At 39.4% G+C, this 14,095-nt stretch overlaps 1 pseudogene; it reads right to left on the bottom strand.

Moving 5' to 3' along the window:
* Nucleotides 1-11,547: 11,547 nt before the first annotated feature.
* LOC139448736 (piggyBac transposable element-derived protein 4-like) lies at nt 11,548-13,354 on the bottom strand (annotated as a pseudogene).
* Between the last annotated feature and the right edge of the window lie 741 nt (nt 13,355-14,095).

The raw sequence follows: 14,095 nt of genomic DNA, 5'->3' as shown, positions 1-14,095 counted from the left end.
CACTCACTCACTCACTCACTTGTTTTACAACGAGAACGGACTTACCAGTCCACCGATCGAACTTGCAACTCCACCGTGACCCACTTCCACAGTGTTGTAACCTGGATCCTTTTTCTTGATCTTCGCAATCAGGAGGCACCACAGCAGGAACACAACGACTTGTTTTCAAGATGCGATAGGTTTTATTTAAGACAGGTTTGGAGAATGTAAAACAGATACCGCACAAACGTACTGGCAGCAATCTGAATTACTTAGGAGCGCAGTGACCTCTGACCTAGCTACTTGCGTCCCGCAAACCGTTCTCCTGAATCATGATTTTCCACCCCATTTTATCCTTACACTTTTCTAATGATAAATTACTATGACGTCACGAGGTTTGACCAACACGTGAGTCTGTTATGAAGATTGAGTAGTACCCAGCTTCTTTGTGACTTATCCGAGGTTCTGACCTCGTACCTTCGAATTCAGGTTTACCATATCTATTAAGTCTTTAATATATGATCTAGCTTCCAATTACAAGAGTAGAACTGGTTCCCTCCCTTGTACAATTCGTATAGTTTAATGCTACCCACTAATACCTCTTAATCATCTTGGCTGACTCGTAACAACCTTAACTCTTTACATGACTCTGAGATCCCTGTACTGTGTACCCTGTCATTCTTTATGGAAAACCATTTAATTAAATATAATTGGCCGCCACCTGCGCTCCTCGTACATATAGGTATACAACGTGAGTCATTTCATCTCATAGTGAAGTTAACAATTTCTTAGTAATATATAATTCATGTACATCAATATACTTGCATTTAATTTACGTATTTATAGATAATTATAACCGGGTGTGCAACTCCTGGTTACAATCCTCCCTTTCTTAGGGTAAGAAAATGTATTTACAATTACATTTTCTTGCATATACTCATAGTCCATTAGCACAACTTGTCTCTTTTGGTACTTAATAGTTTACAGTTCTTGGTCTGCATTGATGAATAGTCTCTTAGGGATTTCTCGGCCTATTCACACTAGAATACACTATCCCTTCTTTTATCTTCATCCTCGAATAATCCAGCCACACATTCACTTTTGGCTGCACAATTATTAACCACACCGTAGCCTCTAGTTACAGGCCTTTCTCCACTTGCAACACGCCATTCCCTGAAATTCCCGCCATTTAGTTGGTAGTTGTTACTGCACCAATCGGAATGAACCTGTTCCTTTATTTGGGTTTTGTCTGCGTGCATCAAGGGGTGCCGATGTAAGATGCATGGTCTCCTCATCAGAGTTTCCATCGCGGGATGTTCGTTCTTCGCTTATCTTCTCCCGATAAAACGGTGAATGTTTTCTCTTCTGACCTGCTAGTCGAGGAGCTGGTCTAGGCGAAACTTCTTGGGATCGTGTGGTGGTGGTTGTTTCGGTCATAGGAATCAATTCTGCCTGAGCTGTTCGGTGGGTTCTAGGGTTTCTCTCTCTCAGTTCTACCCGTTCATGATCACTTTGTCTGCTAGCAATTTCCCTACTTCTACACTTACTCCTTGAATATATAATAATTAGTATAAGTATAACTAGAAGCACTACACATACGCCGGTAACGGCATACGAAATGGTTAAGGTACTTGATGGATTAGACTGAACACCATTATTAAAATCGATATCTTCGTCTGCACTATCCAGTTCATCCAGTAATTCATCACTGTTATCAACTGGTTCTATCGGTGGAATCTTAAACTGTGTAGGTCCCTTAGTGGTCGTTACTAATTTAGCAGTGGATTTTGACGACAGCGTTGTATACATTTCCAGACTTAGTTCCTTATGGAAACTAGGTCTAATTTTATATTGCGACTCAGACCTCAAATAAACTGGTAAGCTAAAATGAGTCGAGTGTGCAGCGCATCGGATGGGTATAGATATCACACTTGCCCCTGCCTCTACTGAAATAGTAGTGGGTAGATCGGAGTTTGGAGGAAGACAAGCTAATTCAATATCTAATCTTTCCTTAGTATATACCAACCATTTGCCTTTCGCTAAAGATTTAATAATAGGAGTGTCTGACGGAGGTTTAATTTTGATTTCACAATTTTCCTTTGTTTTATCTGATTTTTGTAAAAACAGCGAGGTTATACACACTGGAACCATCGTGGTAACATAAGTAGCCGCAATCAGGGGACAATACGCTATATCCCGTTTTGCACAGGATGAAACTTCAGCTTTGTCTAATAGCGTGTATTTTCCTTTATCAGGTGATATCGCCAAAAAGTCAGTCTCGGTTTGGAAGGTGTAAGTTGTATTTCCGACTAGATTTGGAGTAGGTACCATTACTATTTTGTATAATTCAAAGTACGCTGAAATTTGTAGCAGTGGTATCGCCACTATTACATGGAAAGAATTTCGATCAGGTAAAAGCGTAGTCTGGAAGTTTTGATAATACAATTTTAAGGTAGCCTTGCTCACCACGTAAGGTAGTCTTAGCGTAGGTGGTCACCTCCGTTTCAGGGTATACAAAGCCTTACGTAGGGCATGTTCAGGGATCAATGTCCTAGATATCTGTCCTTGTATACATCTTATCACTTGATTAAACATATCTTGTAAAGTCGCGCCCAGAGAGTCAATTGCATTGTTTAACAAATGAAACATGGCGTGAATTTGACCTACGGTTTCCGTATAGGATATTACTGGCTTCATTCCCAGACTAATTTTGTCGTATAAATCATAAGTTTTGGTAGCCATAGTAACCGTAAGATTTCCCAGCCTATTTATACTTGCTCGGTTTACCTGAATGTCTGTATTCGTAACGTTTAATATAGTCAGGCTGCGTTCTAATACATGAATAACCTTTTCCTGGCTATTTCTTAAGGAATTTATGTTCTGCCTAACTCTATCCATCTCGTCCTGACTTGCTGTACCGAATAGTTGGGACAGGAATCCGCCTACATTCAGTAGCGCTCTCTTCTGTCTTTTTCGTTCGCCTTGCGTCCGTGTAACAGTTTGTAGTTTTCCATACAAAACTCTAAACTTGTTATATTTGTCCAATATCTGTTGGCTCTCTTTTTGTAGTAAGGCCCGAATGCTGTTATGTATGTATTGAGTCACGTCCTCGTATTTGCTCGTCGGTATTTTTAATGCATTTACCGTATTCCGAAAACTATGAATATTGTCGTTAATCTTATTCAGTTGTCGGTCATAGGGTCGAAGATCCACTGTGAAGGATATTAGCCAGGTACTATAAGAAGCGTACACATCGTTCAAATGTACAAATTTTACTCCCGCTAAGGCTTTCCCTGGTTGAACTGACTGCATTAATACAATTATCCTTATAAAGCTTAACACTGAGAGATACCCTAGAACCATCTGTAACATACAATTTAAACAAGTTTGTATTCATTCATTACGTCATATATATATGCAAGCACATCTGTCATTCATTTTATATAGACTGATACATATATAGTTCCCCCTTAATCCCGCCATACTATACTTGTATGCAGAGACATAACCAGTAGTTTTACTTGTCTTGGCGTGACAGTACGTTCCTGACTTCGCCCTGAACCGTGATTACTTGCGTTCAAGTAAATCAGGTACCTACTCCGACCATTCAACTTACTGAATTTAGCCGTGAGTTTGCCATCTGGGACCTTTACCATAGGCCTATCAGTCTCATCACTTTACTGGTTAGTCCAGAGTCCTCCGTTTCTGAAACGTCCTCCGAATCGTCGAACTCTATTTCGGTTTCACTGTCTGAATAATTCTGCTCCATTCTGGCCCTTTTTTCCTGTTCGCTTACCTGAGGGGATAAGACCACCCTCCTTTTCAGACCTTCCCTACATGACATTGGACTATCCACGATTATAGTCTTCTCAGTAGGGGAAACGGCTGACCAATGCACAAGCGGTAACTCGTCTTCTGTGTCGTACGAACTGTCACTGTCTAGACTAAGTCCGTCATTATTTATGGCCCTTGTTTCCTCAGCGTCAGCCTCGTTCGGGTCAAGAGGTCCTTGACCTCGTACAAGTGCATCGTTTGCACCTGCCGGTTGGTCGTAATCTGCCTCGGGGTCAGTATCCATACTCTCTTCCCCCGAGCTGTAACCTTGCGGCTCTGTTCCCCCCTTCCCATGGTCCCCGCTACCTCCGGTGTTAGGTACATTTAACCTTGCGCTCCTAATGGGTTGTGTTCGTAGTTTTACCGGTAATTCCTTCCTAGCCTTCCCTACCTTAACCTTATTCAGTATCGGTTGGTACTGTTCCCTTTCCTCATCCCAAGTATTTTCGGGATGTGCCTCCCTTATATTTTCTGCGTGTACTAATTTTGTCTTCCCTGTCATCTGGTGTCTTATCCTAAAATTCACTGGTGAAATCTGTTCGACTATCCTGTAGTATGGTTTCCATTTTGAGGTTAGTTTTGCTGACACTCCCAACAAGGTGGTTGGGTCATAGTAGTATACTGCATCACCTACTTTAAACTCGCATTTCTTAGCCCTTTTAGCAAACTTTTAGCAAACTGTATTTCGTTCTTTCTCCCATATTCTGCTTAACTTCTGAATAGGCTGTATTAGCGCCGCGCTAAACGGGCATATTCTACCTACAATAGCCGCAAACCTTCCAACGCTAATTAATTTAGATCTGGGGTCCTTGGATCCGGGGTTCATTCTACTTCCATCAATTACCTTCTTTTTCAATTTTACTGATATCTATATATTACCTTAACTTCGCTCTTTGTTAGTTAATTTCTTTGTAACTAAAATCTACACACTATATACTAGCAGACCAAATTGAGTCATTTAGGGCAAAACTTACCTCGAGAGATTTCCTAATTATATTCTTAGTTCCTGGGGTGCTCCTGGCTGGAGATTTGTTTTCAAAGATCCTGGTCTCGGCACCATAAAATTTCGGCTCGTGATCTGTCTAGCTTGTAACCTGGATCCTTTTTCTTGATCTTCGCAATCAGGAGGCACCACAGCAGGAACAAAACGACTTGTTTTCAAGATGCGATAGGTTTTATTTAAGACAGGTTTGGAGAATGTAAAACAGATACCGCACAAACGTACTGGCAGCAATCTGAATTACTTAGGAGCGCAGTGACCTCTGACCTAGCTACTTGCGTCCCGCAAACCGTTCTCCTGAATCATGATTTTCCACCCCATTTTATCCTTACACTTTTCTAATGATAAATTACTATGACGTCACGAGGTTTGACCAACACGTGAGTCTGTTATGAAGATTGAGTAGTACCCAGCTTCTTTGTGACTTATCCGAGGTTCTGACCTCGTACCTTCGAATTCAGGTTTACCATATCTATTAAGTCTTTAATATATGATCTAGCTTCCAATTACAAGAGTAAAACTGGTTCCCTCCCTTGTACAATTCGTATAGTTTAATGCTACCCACTAATACCTCTTAATCATCTTGGCTGACTCGTAACAACCTTAACTCTTTACATGACTCTGAGATCCCTGTACTGTGTACCCTGTCATTCTTTATGGAAAACCATTTAATTAAATATAATTGGCCGCCACCTGCGCTCCTCGTACATATAGGTATACAACGTGAGTCATTTCATCTCATAGTGAAGTTAACAATTTCTTAGTAATATATAATTCATGTACATCAATATACTTGCATTTAATTTACGTATTTATAGATAATTATAACCGGGTGTGCAACTCCTGGTTACAGTGTTATCTTGTACATAGATAACGATCTGTCATGTTGCGCTGCATAGAAGCGTGTCGTGTGCTTATATGCACCAGCTGACACTGGGCAATTATTGACAACATGTAGGTGGGAATCATCTATTAATTCTCTTCCATGACATTTCAGATCGCTTCTTTGATTGTCATCGTGTAGGCACGTTTGAAAATACTGCCGCTTTAGCTATAGCTATATATGCTATAGGTGAATGTATATTTTATGTATGGCGAGGGATCTATCAATGTTGGGGATAACTATTGATTCTCCCCCCATGACGTTTGAGAACGCTCTTTCATATCGTGATCGTGTGAAAAAAATGCCCCACGCTATATGTATGGCGAGGGATCTCTCATTGTTTGCGTACCGCCTCTGCGTTGTTGTAGACAGATCGTTGGTACCCTACCCTCGAAATTAAAATAGGGACTGATCAGCTTTGAGCCGGTATACCTGTGCGCAGGTATGAGTTGGTTGATAGAAACAGGTGTTTAACCGGGGTACATAAAAAATGTTTTCTATTTAACCACCGAGGCTAACGCAACCGTACATTGTGTTGAGGACACTGTTTTTGACATCTTTGATGTGGACTTAGAGATAATAAAAACTTAATTATTTAAAGTGTACGTGTTGATTTGTCTGGTATAATATCAGGAATTTGACACACAAAATTTGATATTTGAGGTATGGTACATTATACCATAAACTGGAAATAATCGATTCTGATTTTACGACCGCATCACCGCAATGTCTAAATTTTATAGAAAAGTATTTGATTATTTTGTTTGTGGTTTAACGCCGCACTCCAGTGATTGACATCATGAGCATCGATCCACGCAACTGGAATACGATTACATGCATCAACCAAGTCAGCGAGCCTGACCACCCGATCCCGTTAGTCGCCTCTTACGACAAGTATAGTCGTTTTTTACGGCAATCATGGGTTGCTGAAGACTTTTTCCACACCGGATCTTCAGGGGTCGAAAAGTACTTGCAATAACGACATGTACAACTATAGATTAAATATTACAGTGCTGTAGTTATTATTATATTGTTATGGCAAACGATGTGTAGAAAACAGGATTGAAATCGACTGGGAGAGTATATTTCCAGTTTGGGTTATAACGGTCTAACACATGGCGCTTTTCTACATCCGAATGCTTTGTTCACTGTAAGTGATGTGCAGTGTAGAGCTTAACCTTCAAAGGCTTGCTTTCTATGCTTTGGGCGCCCATTTCATGTTGGCGCAAGTGCAATATGGATCCGAGTGGCAACTCATTCAAGTTTTCTGTCTTCAGAATGGACAGTTTCCCGAAGTGTTCTGTCTGTCAGCAGCAGTTTACCCTGAAAGGCCCAGTCCCCTACTTACTGCCCTGTCTACACGCTGTGTGTGAGACGTGTGTGACATCTGTAGCTGGCGGGGTGATATCATGCTCTACATGTTAGAGGGAGGTCAACCTCACAGACACAAGTCTCCAGAAGGATGCAGTCAGACAGAAGGAAATATTCCACCTGACAGTCAAACATCGCCCCACAGAGCTCCTCTGTACACACGAAGATGACAGCAACCAGGCTGTGTGTTGGTGTCGGTTTAAACTTAGAATTCAATACAGTTTGCAAAACACTTGCACAGAATGTTATCACAATGTTGATAAAATTCAAATAAAAGAGACAAGGCTCTCTCCATATTCATAAGAAATAACAGCTGAAAGCAGTGTCAGTTGGCTAATTCCGTCGAATTGAAGCTTCATTAATGCTCAAATTTGAAAATGTCCTCCACATGTCCTACAAAAATCGTACTGACAGAGGTCTTTGACCAAACCAATTTTTGAGGAACAATCACGTGGCGCTGTTTGCAATCTTCATGGAGTAAGCATGGTCGGATGTACCTCGAAAGCTGTGAAATAGACACCGTCGAGACATTTTGCTCGAGATAAAGGGAAAGTTGACTCATGGAAAGTTGAAGTCATCCCTCTTGACATACATTCTTGTAGAGAGTATTTTCTCACTTTTATATTTCTAGTTCAGGTAGGTAAATCAGTGTAAGGGAATTGGCTATTTGATTGTTATTGAACGATATCAGATCATCGATACACCTGAAGCTTGGGTTGAAGTTCTTGGTCAAATTACCTTGCTTTGACATTGCCAATCCGAGCATCGGATTCACAATTGCTGCACACGGAGATACCTACCTTGTGCCTATATAGATATATGTATGTTATATTATATTTTCAGCGTAATGATGAGAACGAAAACAGGAGGGGCGTCTCAAAATATACCGATTTTCTGCTTGGTATGTTGGTGTTTCCCTTTTTGCTTTCAGAATTATGTTGCAGATCTGGCAACAATGTCATGGGTTCGTTCCTAATGTAGCACGTAGTGAGTTTCATAAAAGCGGTAAACATGTGCGACCGGAGTTTCCTCCCTTAACCCTCTGGCTGCCAACTTATAATAGCCTGTGTACTAGCGCTGTGCCGAGTTTATTTGCGAGTGACGTTCTGGAAACTGCACACCTTCGTCTAAACACGACGTAACGTAACAACGGTAAAACCCACAATTTTCACATTTCACACTATAACAGTACAACCATTTCCCTAACTGTCTATGTAAATATTGTAAAGCATTAACGTGATTACCAGTAGTTATTAGCTCGGCAAACGTATTGAATATACGATTTTTTACAAAATGTCCATGGCGGCTGTTTTGTTGACATTGCGCACTGGATACTTTGTGCGTCTTGTCACGTTGTAAATCTCCACGAATGTAAAAACCAAACATATTAATATTATGCGAAAGCCTGTTTGTTTCCCGATTAGCGTGTTGAAAATGAAACATCTCTGTGGAAAATCGTCCGCGAAATCGTCGATTACGAATTTGTTCAAATATGTGTGACGCTATTTTGTCCGTAAATTAGTGAAATTATAACGTTATCGTTTGCATATCATGTCGGATAATGCATATTATAATGAAAAAAACTATTTATAAGTAAGGAATTAAATCTTATCCCTAAAATCTGTGGTTTATTACCTACATGCTCATATAAATTGTAATGTGTAACTTTAACTATGAAATATAAAATTACGTACTTTTAAAAAGAAGAGAACGAAACCGCATTTCAAAATAAAAGTTATACGCAGTGTTGTGTTTTCTTCATTGCAATAAATCATTATTCTTTTCGGCCATTATTCATTTTTTTAGTAAGAAAATTATACTAGGTAATCTGCAAAGATCATGCCCTTATGCATGGCATAATTTTACTTATCTGGCACCGAAAGGTATTCCTCACGGCTCATGTAAATCAGTTCACGGAAAATACTCCTACCGGGCGATGGCGGACATGTCCATTTGCACGTCGACGAAATTTGCATACAGACGAATGAATGAGTTAGTCTCGTATCTTTATGAATCCTAAATAACGTTGTTTTATTTTCATTTTTATCTAATAACGATCATACAAACACAGAACAAAAAAAATCACATGAAGCAGAAACAATACGAAAATGCCTTTTGTGTTGTCGACAGCTTTAGTTTTGAATATTTCAAAATGTCGTCGACCGTGTTCAGCGGTGCGATTTTGGATTTTTATATAACATCTTTGGATAACATCTTTGACAGCAACCGAGATAGTAAGTATATTTGAACATCATTTTGTATGCATAGCTTAGTGTCTAGTGATGGTCTGAAATCTGTCGTAATTTGTAGATGATAAACGCATTGATTCATCAAAGATTCTAACGTTGCGATCTAGTCATATTTTCCCGATTTCCAATTCCGTCCCTGCTTACATCACCAGCCACTGAGTGACCATCAAGCAGTATTAAAGACATGGAACCACTGATCACAAACCCAAAAGGAACTGTTACATTTATTACAGTCAGTTGGATGTGTATGTTATTTTTGACATGAAATGTTCAAAGTATATTCAAAATTGATCTCCATAATTAATCTTTCTGTCGGAAACTTTTTGACGAATGATTTCCATGACGAGGTGTAGACTAGCTGTTATGAATGCCATTATCCGAAGTATATTTCAACGGACATTTAATACAAATCAAACTATGTATAACTGGTAATGTTTGACAAATTTGGAAAAAGGTGATCTATGAAGAATTTGAAAAAAAAAAGAAAACGGACATTTCAGATTAGCGCAAGCCGTAACTATTCGTTCACGGCTTGCTGTCTTCTCTCACGTCCGCGCTTGCTCGTGGCATTTACCGCTAAAATTTATGGATTACATTATGTCAGTTGAGCGAACTTGATCAGAATACGTTACGGCAAAGACGTGCATGTGTTGCAGCGGTTGAAATTGGCACTTGTCCAGTAGTCCTTGCCAAACTGACCAATAGTTGAGGTACAATACGGACAAGTAGAAATTTGCAATTTTTAAGGGTTTATCATTATAAGGACTAGAAGAAAAAACATTTAGCTTCTATAGATGTGCAGATATATGTACATCATTGGTTATGATAACATTGAGGAATCGATTTCTATGTATCAATTAATAATTAAAAATTATGCTTACAAATGCATACATGAATAATCTGTGAACATTTTTGAACATTTTGTTAATATTCAAGAGGTACACCCACACTTTCATAAGCCACTTTCTTATGGCTGTAATGGGAAGAACTTAGAAAAAATAATTTCTTATTCCAAGGTCCTTACTGTTATACTTACTGTCCTTAATGTCCTTTATTTTATCTTTTGAAAAGTATCATCAGTCACAAATCTTGTAACTGTTTAAATAAGATATATAAGACACATGTACAAATCTCTCCATATATACATATTTATTGATTGTATTTACAGGTGAATAATATATAAACTATGTACAATAACAATTTTAAAAAGTGCCGCATCTTTGCTGGAATACTGCTGAACGCGGCATTAATCATACTCACTGTATTTACATGAAGTACATAATTGTGAACAAAAGATCAATAATCGATATACAATGAATCGCCACGAATTAACTGGAATATTGCAAATGTGGCGTTGAATAATACTCACGCACCAACATGTCGTTTAATATATACACAAATCCATTTTCTATTTACAGTAAGTATATATATATATAGCATTTCATTTACAATAAGTACATAATTATATACAATAGACAATGATCTATTTACAATGAATCGCCATGATGTTGCAGTTATATTGCAAATACGGTGTTACGTCATACTCTCTCACAATACCATCCTTTAATATATATACACACATTATAAAATTAACATTATAAAATTTACAATAAGTACATATATACAATATATTTATTATCTATTTACAAAGATTCGCTGTTGCTAGAATATTGCAGATGCAGTGGGAAGTCCTACTCACGAACAGATCCTTACATACACACAATAATTACATGTACAATAAAAAGAGAACATTATATGAACATATGTACGTCATACTCTCTCACAATATCATCCTTTAATATATATACACACATAAGAAAAATTTACAATGAGTACATATATACAATATCTCGCTGTGATGTCGCTTGAATATTGCAAGTGCGGCGTCAGTCCTACTCGCTCACTAGTTATTTACAATGAAGCACACAGATGGGGAGTGAGTGAGTGAGTTGGGTTTAACGCCGCTTTTAACATTATTCCAGTTATATCGCGGCGTGTCAGCTTAATATTGGAGGAAAGCCCGAAGTGATGCAGGTCTCAGACGTTTACCACTTCGGTGAAACCCACGAGCACGGGTATGGTGCTGACAAACCTAGAAACATGATCGGGGCGAACCGGGATTCGAACCCACAATCATAGGTTTCTGGCGTCACAGATGGGGAAACTGCTTAAAGGATTGATATGATGGAACATGAGTGTATGTTCCATCATATGCCAGTACACACAGCCTTTCACTCTTCAATGTGATCAGCTGTGTGATACTGACGGAAACAGCGTGCACAGAGGCCAACGTGGCAGTCAGGACACCAGGTCCTGACCTTTCCTGCGGAGCCATCGATGGTCCTCTGTCTCTTTCTGCAGAGAACACACTGTTTCCGCTTCCCTTCAGGCAGCACTTCCATGAAGTGACGTCCGGTCAGTCGTCGGGAAGGAGGCTGGGTCCTGGGCCTGCCAGTCCTCTTCTTCACCTGAGTGTTATTGACGAGTGAGTGGAGAAGGGACATGTGGAAGTCCAGACGGGTGGTCGTTCTGCCATGAGTGTTCAGGAATGTCTGATATGCTTTAACTGAAATGAGTTTGAATATTAAAATCAAACATTATGAAATAGCTGTTCAGAAGATAAGGTTCATGTTGATTATTCAGTACAATGAATATACAATGGAAGTGGTAACAGATGCGAAATTATTCCGTTATTGTATTCAGTTAATGCAGTTCATTACATATTGGTTGATATTATCATGATTATGACCGTATAGTTGGTAGTGATGAAATAGTTATTCCTAAATTCCATGTTACACAATTATTTTATTCTGATTTTCAAATAAATAAAATAATTCTTACCTGATGCTGTGAGACGAAAGTTGATTACAACTTTCGTCCACAGCTTCACGGAGCGGACTTGGGGGGATCATAGACACCAATGAGTTGATCCCCAAGGTCAACTCCCCCCATTAGAGTGTTGTAAAGTCTATCGACTGAGGGGAGAGTGACAGACCGGCCCCTTGAGTTAAGCCTATCTTCGATTCTGTAAATAAAATATTTCATATTAATTTTTTTAAAAACATGTACATAGAATCTCTATATTCTTTTTATCTTTATGGGAAATTTAAAGTAATTGACACTCATCAAAGCGTACATGTATGAAAGAAAATGGACACTTGGAGTAGGAATCATACTGACTGAACAGCATTAGAAATTGGCACTAGTCCTATAAGGACTATAAGAAATGTGCCTTCTTTAAGGGTTTTGCTATATGTTATTATAATGACTAGAGGGCTGAAACTGTTAGTTTCTAACGCTGTTGAACATTAAATATATTTAATATTTTGAATTTACCTTGGACTACCCATAGTAGATAGGATTGTGAAGACCTTCCTGTCTGAAAAGAGCACTGCAAGCAGTGGACCCTGTCTTCTCACAACTGTCGAGCCCCTAGGTGGTCGTTTCCCAACGAAAGAGCTCGGCATTCCCTTCCTCCTGTGCAGAATGTCATTTTAGATTTATGAGGACTGACTCATTAAACTCATTTAAAAATATGGCTTCAGGTCCAAAGTGTGAACTAGTGTGTCCTTCAAGATAATTTTGATTTTTAACAAAGACATTTTTCCATTAATATCACTGCACTTCACCAGAAGCACGTGTAGGCCACATGTAGACATGTTAAAACTTCACTATCATGAGAGCCTTTCTTTCAAATCATTTCTAAGATTCATATTTCATGAAATACTAAACAAGGACGTTGGCTGTTTCGACTATGACTATCATGGTATGGTAGATAATTCTAACATTTGAAACATCACAACTGTCACGAGTAGATCTAGCCTACAATTACGACAATTGCAAAAACATAACAAATTCATATTCCCGCCATATTCCCGCCACTGACATACTCAATTTACTGAAAATGAATTAATGTTACTTACCGCTTATCTCAGCCTGGGAGTCGGACTCGGAGTCGGAATCGAGAGAATGGACTGATATGTCCGACTCGAAGTCCGACTCCCCCAAATCCTCGTCGTCTCCCAGACCTACTGACATTCCGCGAGGATAGGGAGGAGGAAGACAGAAGAGGTCGGGGAAGAGGAAGTGGCTGGGTAAGAAGAGGGGAATTTAGAGAAGAAAGATTTGGGAGAAGAGAAGGATGGGGAAGAGGAGGATGGAGAAGAGGAAGAGGCTGTGGAAGAGGAGAAGGATTTGGGAGAGAAGACATATTTGGGAGAGAAGAAGGATGGGGAAGAGGAGGAGGATGGAGAAGAAGGGCAGCGTTTGCGAGAGGAGACGGATTTTGGGGAGAAGAAAGATTTGGGAAAGAAGAAGGAGCAGGATGGAGAGGGTCGGGAAGAGGAGGGCAGGAGAAGGGTGTGTGTCTTCTGCATCTACCCGACACTCTACCCAGCAGGATCGATCGACGCATTGGGATACGATGAGATGCACCAACCAGGTCTTACGACAAGCATAGTCACCTTTTACAGTCAGTAATCTCTCCGCTGTGAAGTTTCAATGGACAACTAACCCGTAGATGGACAAGGCCATTCCACACATGGTTCATGATAAAGCTCAAATTCAAGGACTTTAATAGATATGTTTTGAAGCCAGGGATCACAGTTTTCATGTACGTAAGGCCCAATGCGCTTTCAAGCAGTGGTATAAGGTCTTTATAAAAGATTTCCAGTATCAGAATAGTTCCATTTGTACATCCAAATACACTATTACAGTATACTCACCAGTGTTCAATGTTATTTATCAATCGAGCTTTTAACCAATCTTTTTTACTTTATA

The sequence above is a fragment of the Haliotis cracherodii genome, unplaced genomic scaffold (assembly GCF_022045235.1).
Source record: "Haliotis cracherodii isolate W230 unplaced genomic scaffold, xgHalCrac1.p SCAF_7, whole genome shotgun sequence".
Taxonomy (NCBI): Eukaryota; Metazoa; Mollusca; class Gastropoda; order Lepetellida; family Haliotidae; genus Haliotis; species Haliotis cracherodii.
The sequence above is the reverse complement of the archived record's forward strand: the minus strand, read 5'-3'. Positions and strand labels throughout refer to the sequence as shown.